We start from the raw sequence: 7,212 nt of genomic DNA, 5'->3' as shown, positions 1-7,212 counted from the left end.
TTAATATGACTTAACATCTCTAAGCACGACATCACTACACTAGCATCTATATCACAAGTCAACTGGAAAAGTTATCTAAGGGATCATGTTATAATGCAAATGCATGAAAACTATATGAACAAAATAACATAAAACTATCAAGAATAATAAAAAAACTATATGGAAAAATATGCAAACTATATGAACTAAACTATCATGAACATGCAACTATATGAAACTCACACAAAAACATATTCCTTCAACTACTACCCCCAAACATAAAATATTCACTGTCCTCAATTAAGGTAATAGTAAGGAATCAGGCATACCTAATCAGAATCAGAATCCTGACCCTCAGCGGGTGGAGTGTCGGGTGTGCCCAGAGGTGGATACACGGAATCCTCACCAAAAACTGGCCACTGGATATCAACTCTGGTGGCTCTGAAAGCTGTTCCAAGTGCCTGGGTGAGATCACATGCGAACCTACTGTGGATGTCGTGTATCACATCCATCCTCCGTGCCAGACACCTGTACTGCGTCGAGCTAATGCCAGCTCTCATATCAGCTCCTTCCTCCTCCCCATGTGCCTGCTGTGATGGCCCTGCCTCATCTCCTAGCTGAGATCTCCATGCAGTCCTGCTTGTCTAAGTGGCTCCAACAGCTGGCCTCCTACCAGGTAGGTGATCAAAAGAATAACCAAGCCCCTTCAGATCGAGCTTGCCTGTATCCCATTCTTGCATCATAGCCAGAGTAGTGCTGAAAATAGGAGCACTCAAGATCTGCAACTGCTCATGTGCGGGCCAATGAACACCAACTGCCACGCACAGCTTCGTCACCACGGATGCATACAGAATAGACCCCGTAGTACTCCCCCTCAAGAACTTCAGAATCCCTTGATAAATCACCAACCCCAAATCTATATAATCGCCCTGAAGAATGCCCCATAATAACCATGCACGCTCCACAGTAATCTCTTGCACATGCGAAGATCGCATGATGTTAGCACATATAAAAGCGTTCCGTGCACGGGAAAACCTGTTCATTCTAGAAGCCGGGAACGTAGAATACTCGGTCGTGCCCCTCTTCATCTTCCGGTGAGTATCGGGATGGCATAGAGTAGCAATAATAAGATCCAGATAAAAGTCCTCTAGAGTCTTATCGTTCCAGGTGTCCTGCCCCACCTTCCTCGCGGGCTGCTCAATCACAGTCCTGATAGCCTCTGCATTATACTCCACCGTTCTCCCTCGAACCACCATGAAGTCATTCTTCTCGGTCTTGGAATTCGTATAAAACTCGCGAACAACACTAATGGGCACAGCAGTGGGTGCCTCGCAAATAGGAACCCAGCTCATCTCAAGAATCATCTCCAACAGCTGACCATCCTTCTCTGATGGCAAAAAACTTTGCTCCTTGATGATTGGCTTCGAAAGAAGCCTAGTATATTCCGCTCAGCCTCGGGAGTAGAGAACCTTATCCTTACACCACCCACACTTGATGAATCGCTGGTGCTGCTATAAACTTGTGTTCTTTGTCTCTTGGGTGCCATTTCAAGTGAGTGGAGAGAATAAGAGTTGTGTTTGAGAGAGAATTTGTGTTTGAGAATTTGTGAATTGGTGAAGAAGTTTGTGTATGAGGTGTATATATATAGGTGGTGAAAAGAGAATTATAAATGGAATAGAACTGGGAATTGATTATAGGAATAATGGGAGTAATGGGTTTGATTTGGAGAGGGAATTATGGGATGTGGGGGAGTAAAAATCGGTTTGGAATTGATTTTTGACTAAAAATCCCGATTTTCTCTTGAAACTGCTGTTTTTTTCCTAAGTCGGGACCCAGCGCGGCCCCGCACTGAGACAGCACGGGCGTGCGCTACTTCTGCCAAATCGGCGCGGCCACGCGCTGTAACAGCGTGGGCGCGCCATATTTCTGTGAAATCAGCGCGGCCGCATGCTGGGACAGCGCGGGCGCACCAAGCTTCTGAAGTGAGCCCTGAATCTTTTTCTTTTTCTGATTTTTTTGTGGTTTTCTCCTTTCTTCTTGCTTCCTGTACTTACTAATGTACAACAAACTTGGGTTGCCTCCCAAGAAGCGCTTGTTTTACGTCGCTAGCTCGACGTAGAATCTCGAGATCAAACGGACAATACAACGACACTAACCACCTCGCCGTTTGCCGTGTCACCATAGTAATGCTTCAACCTCTGACCATTTACATTGAATGCCTGGCCCGGATCATTCTCAAAAATTTCCACCGCTCCATGCGGAAACACAGTTTTGACAATAAACAGCCCTGACCATCTTGATTTCAACTTTCCGGGAAAGAGACGGAGACGAGAGTTGAACAAAAGAACTTGTTGTCCTGGCACAAATGATTTGAGCACTAAACCCCGATCGTGCCACCTCTTTACTTTCTCCTTATACATTTTGTTGTTCTAATAAGCTTGAAGTCGAAACTCGTCGAGTTCATTTAATTGAAGCATCCTCTTCTTTCCAGCCACATGCAAGTCCAGATTCAACTTCTTCAAAACCCAATATGCCTTATGCTCGAGCTCCACATGTAAGTGACACCCCTTACCATAAACCGACTGAAACGGCGACATTCCCAATGGAGTCTTATATGCTGTTTTAATAAGCCCAAATAGCTTCATCAAGCTTCAAAGACCAATATTTCATTGATGGACACACAACCTTCTCTAAAATACGCGTGATCTCTCTGTTAGACACCTCAGCTTGACCATTTGTCTGAGGACGATAAGCCGTAGCAATGCGATGATTCACATTATACCTTTTCATCATAGCAGTGAACTTACGATTGCAAAAATGCGACCCCTCATCACTGATTATGACTCTTGGAGTTCCAAACCTTGTGAATATCTTCTTGTGAAGAAAATTAAGCACCACTTTCGCATCGTTCGTTGGCAACGCCTTAACTTCAACCCATTTTGACAAGTAATCAACTGCCAACAAGATATACTGATTGTTACAAGATGAGACAAATGACCCCATGAAGTCAATTCCCCAAACATAGAAGACCTTAATCTCGAGAAGCACATTAAGAGGCATCTCATCCCTCTTAGACATATTACCCATACGTTGACATCAATCACATTTCAAAATAAACTGATGACCATCTTTAAACAAGGTTGGCCAAAAGAAACCTGCTTGAAGAACACGAGCTGCTATCTTTTCTCCACCATAATGTCCTCCATAAGCCGTTGAGTGGCAATATCGCAAGATCCCCCCCCCCCCCCCGTTTCACTGTAAGGAATACATATCCTGATGATTTGGTCAGCTCTTTGTCGAAAAAGAAATGGCTCATCCCACATATACCACTTCACTTCATGTAGAAACTTCTTCCTTTAAGCATAAGATAAGTTCGGGAGGCATGATATTACTCACAAGGTAGTTCACAATGTCTGCAAAACATGGTTCTTCTTCTTGCACTCCAAATAGCTGCTCATCGGGAAAAGATTCATTTATCAATGTCTTATCCAATGAAATAGCATTAGGATTCTCTAAACGCGAGAGATGGTCAGGGACTTGATTTTCAGTCCCCTTTTTATCCTTGATCTCTAGTTCAAATTCTTGAAGCAAAAGAACCCATCTAATCAATCTAGGCTTCGAGTCCTTCTTTGAGACTAAATATCGAATTGCAGTGTGATCAGTGAAAACTGTCACCTTAGTCCCAAGTAGATAAGATCAAAATTTCTCAAAACGATAGACAATAGCCAAAAGCTCTTTCTCCGTAGTAGTATAATTCAGTTGAGCACCATTTAGGGTCTTACTAGCGTAGTAGATCACATGAAATATATTGTTCTTCCTCTGCCCCAGAATTGCTCCAACTGCATAGTCGCTGGCATCGCACATCATCTCAAAAGGTTCATTCCAATCAGGTGCAATTATGACCGGTGCCATGATTAAACTCTTCTTCAATATCTTAGAAGCTGCAAGGCACTCGTCATCAAACTTGAAAGGAACATCTTTCTCTAGCAAACTGCACAATGGCTTTGAAATTTTTAAGAAGTCTCTGATGAAACGCTTATAGAAACCCGCATGACCAAGAAAACTGTGAATTCCCTTAACAGAAATAGTCGGAGGAAGATTCTCAATGACCCCCACCTTGGCCTTGTCCACCTCTAGACCTTTATTAGAAACCTTGTACCCAAGAAGAATGCCCCGACGCACTAGAAAGTGACATTTCTCCCAATTGAGAACCAGATTGGTTTCAATGTACCTCTTGAGAACGTATCCAAGATTTTGAAAGCATACATCAAAAGAATCACCAAAGACTAAAAAGTCATCCATGAAAACCTCCACATTATAGCCAATCATATCAAAAAAGATGGCCATCATGCATCTCTGAAATATGGCTGGTGCAGCACACAGACCAAAAGAAACTCGTCTGAAGGCGAAAGTACCAAATGGACAAGTGAAGGTAGTTTTCTCCTGATCTTCTGGAGCGATACAAATTTGATTATAACCCGAATAACCATCCAGAAGACAATAGTTCTCATGACCAGCCAACTTGTCGAGCATCTGATCAATGAAGGGCAAGAGGAAGTGATCCTTTCTAGTGGCTTTGTTCAGCTTCCTGTAGTCCATGCAAACTCTCCACCCCGTGACTGTTCTAGTAGGAATAAGCTCATTCTTCTCATTTGCTACCACAGGTAATACCATCTTTCTTTGGCACACATTGAACCGGGCTTACCCATGAATTGTCAAAAATAGGGTAGATGATCCCTACATCTAGCCACTTTAGAATTTCTTTCTTCACTACCTTCTTCATGATTGGACTGAGCCTTCTTTGCTGCTCAACCGTAGGCTTGCTACCTTCCTCTAGCAGAATTTTATGCATGCAGTAAGAAGGGCTGATTCCCTTGATATCTGCAATAGTCCATCCAATTTCCGATTTGAACTCTCTTAGAATCCTCAAAAGCTTTTCCTCATCACTACCTGAAAGCTCAGATGCAATAATAACACGCAGAGTAGATGCATCACCTAAAAATGCATACCTCAAATGCTCAGGTAAAGGCTTAAGCTCAAGAGTGGGAGCTTCCTCAATAAATGGCTTGAGGTGTTTAGGAGCTTTTTTCAATTCCTCTATTCCAAAAGATTCAAAAGGAATATCAATCTTCCTCTTCCAAGGAGAAGCATTCAAATATTGTAATTGTTCTTGACCTTCGTCATTTTCACTATCCGAATTCCCCAACAAGGCTTTTTCTAAGACATCGGACCTTAGCAATTGATCAAGTTCCGATGTGAACATCGAATCGACCAACTCCACTTTTAAGCACTACTCATAATCAGTAGGGAATTTCATAGCATTGAACACATTAAAAGTCACATCCTGATCCAGAACTCACATTGTGAACTCACCCTTCTACACACCTATCAAGGTTCGGCCAGTTGCCAAGAAAGGTCTTCCCAAGATTATAAGAATCTTCTTATCCTCCTCGAAATCAAGAATGATGAAATCAGCGGGGAAGATGAGTTTATCAACCTTGACCAAGACATCCTCCACAATACCTCACAGATATGTAATAGAACGTTCGGCCAACTGCAAGGTCATATAAGTCAGTTTTGGATCGGGCAAGTCCAACTACTTGAAGATAGACACAAGCATCATATTGATGCTAGCTCCCAAGCCACATAAGCATCTGTCAAAAGACACTTTTATAATAGTACACGAAATAGTGAAGCTTCCTGGATCCTTAAGCTTCGGAGGCAACTTCTGTTGTAGCATAACACTGTATTCCTCCGTGAGAGCGACTGTCTCTAAATCATCTAGCTTCACCTTCCGAGAGAGAATACCTTTCATAAATTTTGTATAACTAGGCATCTGCTCAAGAGCCTCAGCGAAAGGTTTGTTGATATGAAGTTTCTTGAACACCTCCAGAAACTTCTCAAATTGCTTGTCCATCTTTTTTTCCTCTGCAGCCGCTTGGGTGGAGGATAGATCTGCTTCTCCCATGTATTGCCCACAGGAGGAGTGTGCTCAACAGTAATCTTCCTTGTTCCACTTTTACTTCTTCCTGCTCTACTTCTTTCTCAGCCTCAGCTTCTTCAGTCAACACTTGAGTTTGTTTGGGATTCGCAACCTTTCCAGACCTTAAAGTGATTTCCTTTACCTGCTCCTTAGCTTCCCTCTTTCCTGGCATTTCAGTGTCATTAGGTAGTGTATCAGGATGATGATTTAGCAAGGCATTGGTCATTTGTCCAATTTGATTTTCCAAGGTCTTGATAGAAATGATTTGACTCTTGCACATAAGCTTCAACTCGTCTAATTCAGATTTTTCATTGGCTTGTTATAGCTGGAGTTGTTGTCTTGGTGCATATTGCGGTTGCTGAAAACCAGGGGGTTGTATTGCTTAGCTGGATATTGCTGATATGGCTGTTGTACCGCATTATGAGTGTTACTCCAACTGAAATTAGGATGATTACGGTTGTTGGGATGATAGGTGGCTGGCACTGGTTGCTGCGATCGCTGGAAGTTGCTCACAAACTGAGCTGATTCACTAGAAATTGCGCACTGATCAGTCTCGTAGGCACCAGCACAAAGCTCACAGACACTAGCAATTTGGTTAACTTCATAATTAGCCAAAGTGTCCACCTTCATCATCAAATCCTTAAGTTGGCCAGCGATAGCAGTTGCTGCGTCCAACTCCAGAATTCCTGTGACTTTTCCCTAAGTCAGCCTCTGTGAAGGATTCTGGTACTCATTAACATCCATCAGTTCAATAAGTTCATAAGCTTCGTCGTAGCTCTTAGCCTACAAGGCTCCTCCTGATGCTGCATCAAGCATGGGTCTAGAAGTAGCACCCAATCCATTATGGAAATAGTTAATAATCATCCAATCAGGCATGCCATGGTGTGGGCACTTCCTTAGCATCTCCTTATATCGATCCCAAGCCTCATACAGAGATTCTCCGGTTTGCTGAGCAAACTGAGTAATCCAGTTTGCTGAGCAAACTGAGTAAGAGAATTCTTGATTGCAGCAGTCTTCACCATAGGGAAGTATTTAGTGAGAAACTTTTGAGCAAGATCTTCCCAAGTGGTGATAGACCCTGCTGGTAGAGAGTGTAACCAACACTTAGCTTTATCCCTTAGAGAGAATGGGAAGAGGTGTAGCTTGATAGCATCTTCAGTCACATCATTAAACTTGAAGGTGTCACAGATCTCGATGAAATCCCTGATGTGCATGTTGGGGTCTTATGTAGCAGAACCCCCAAACTGAAC

At 42.9% G+C, this 7,212-nt stretch overlaps 1 non-coding gene across 1 annotated transcript; it reads left to right on the top strand.

Annotated features, from left to right (window-relative positions):
* Positions 1 to 6,836: 6,836 nt before the first annotated feature.
* On the top strand, positions 6,837 to 6,944 carry LOC141663211 (small nucleolar RNA R71). Its single transcript, XR_012551291.1, has one exon. It is a non-coding gene; the product is annotated as a small nucleolar RNA R71 (small nucleolar RNA).
* Positions 6,945 to 7,212: the final 268 nt, after the last annotated feature.

The sequence above is a fragment of the Apium graveolens genome, chromosome 5, assembly GCF_009905375.1.
Source record: "Apium graveolens cultivar Ventura chromosome 5, ASM990537v1, whole genome shotgun sequence".
Lineage (NCBI taxonomy): Eukaryota > Viridiplantae > Streptophyta > Magnoliopsida > Apiales > Apiaceae > Apium > Apium graveolens.
This window is presented reverse-complemented; position numbering and strand designations above follow the sequence as displayed.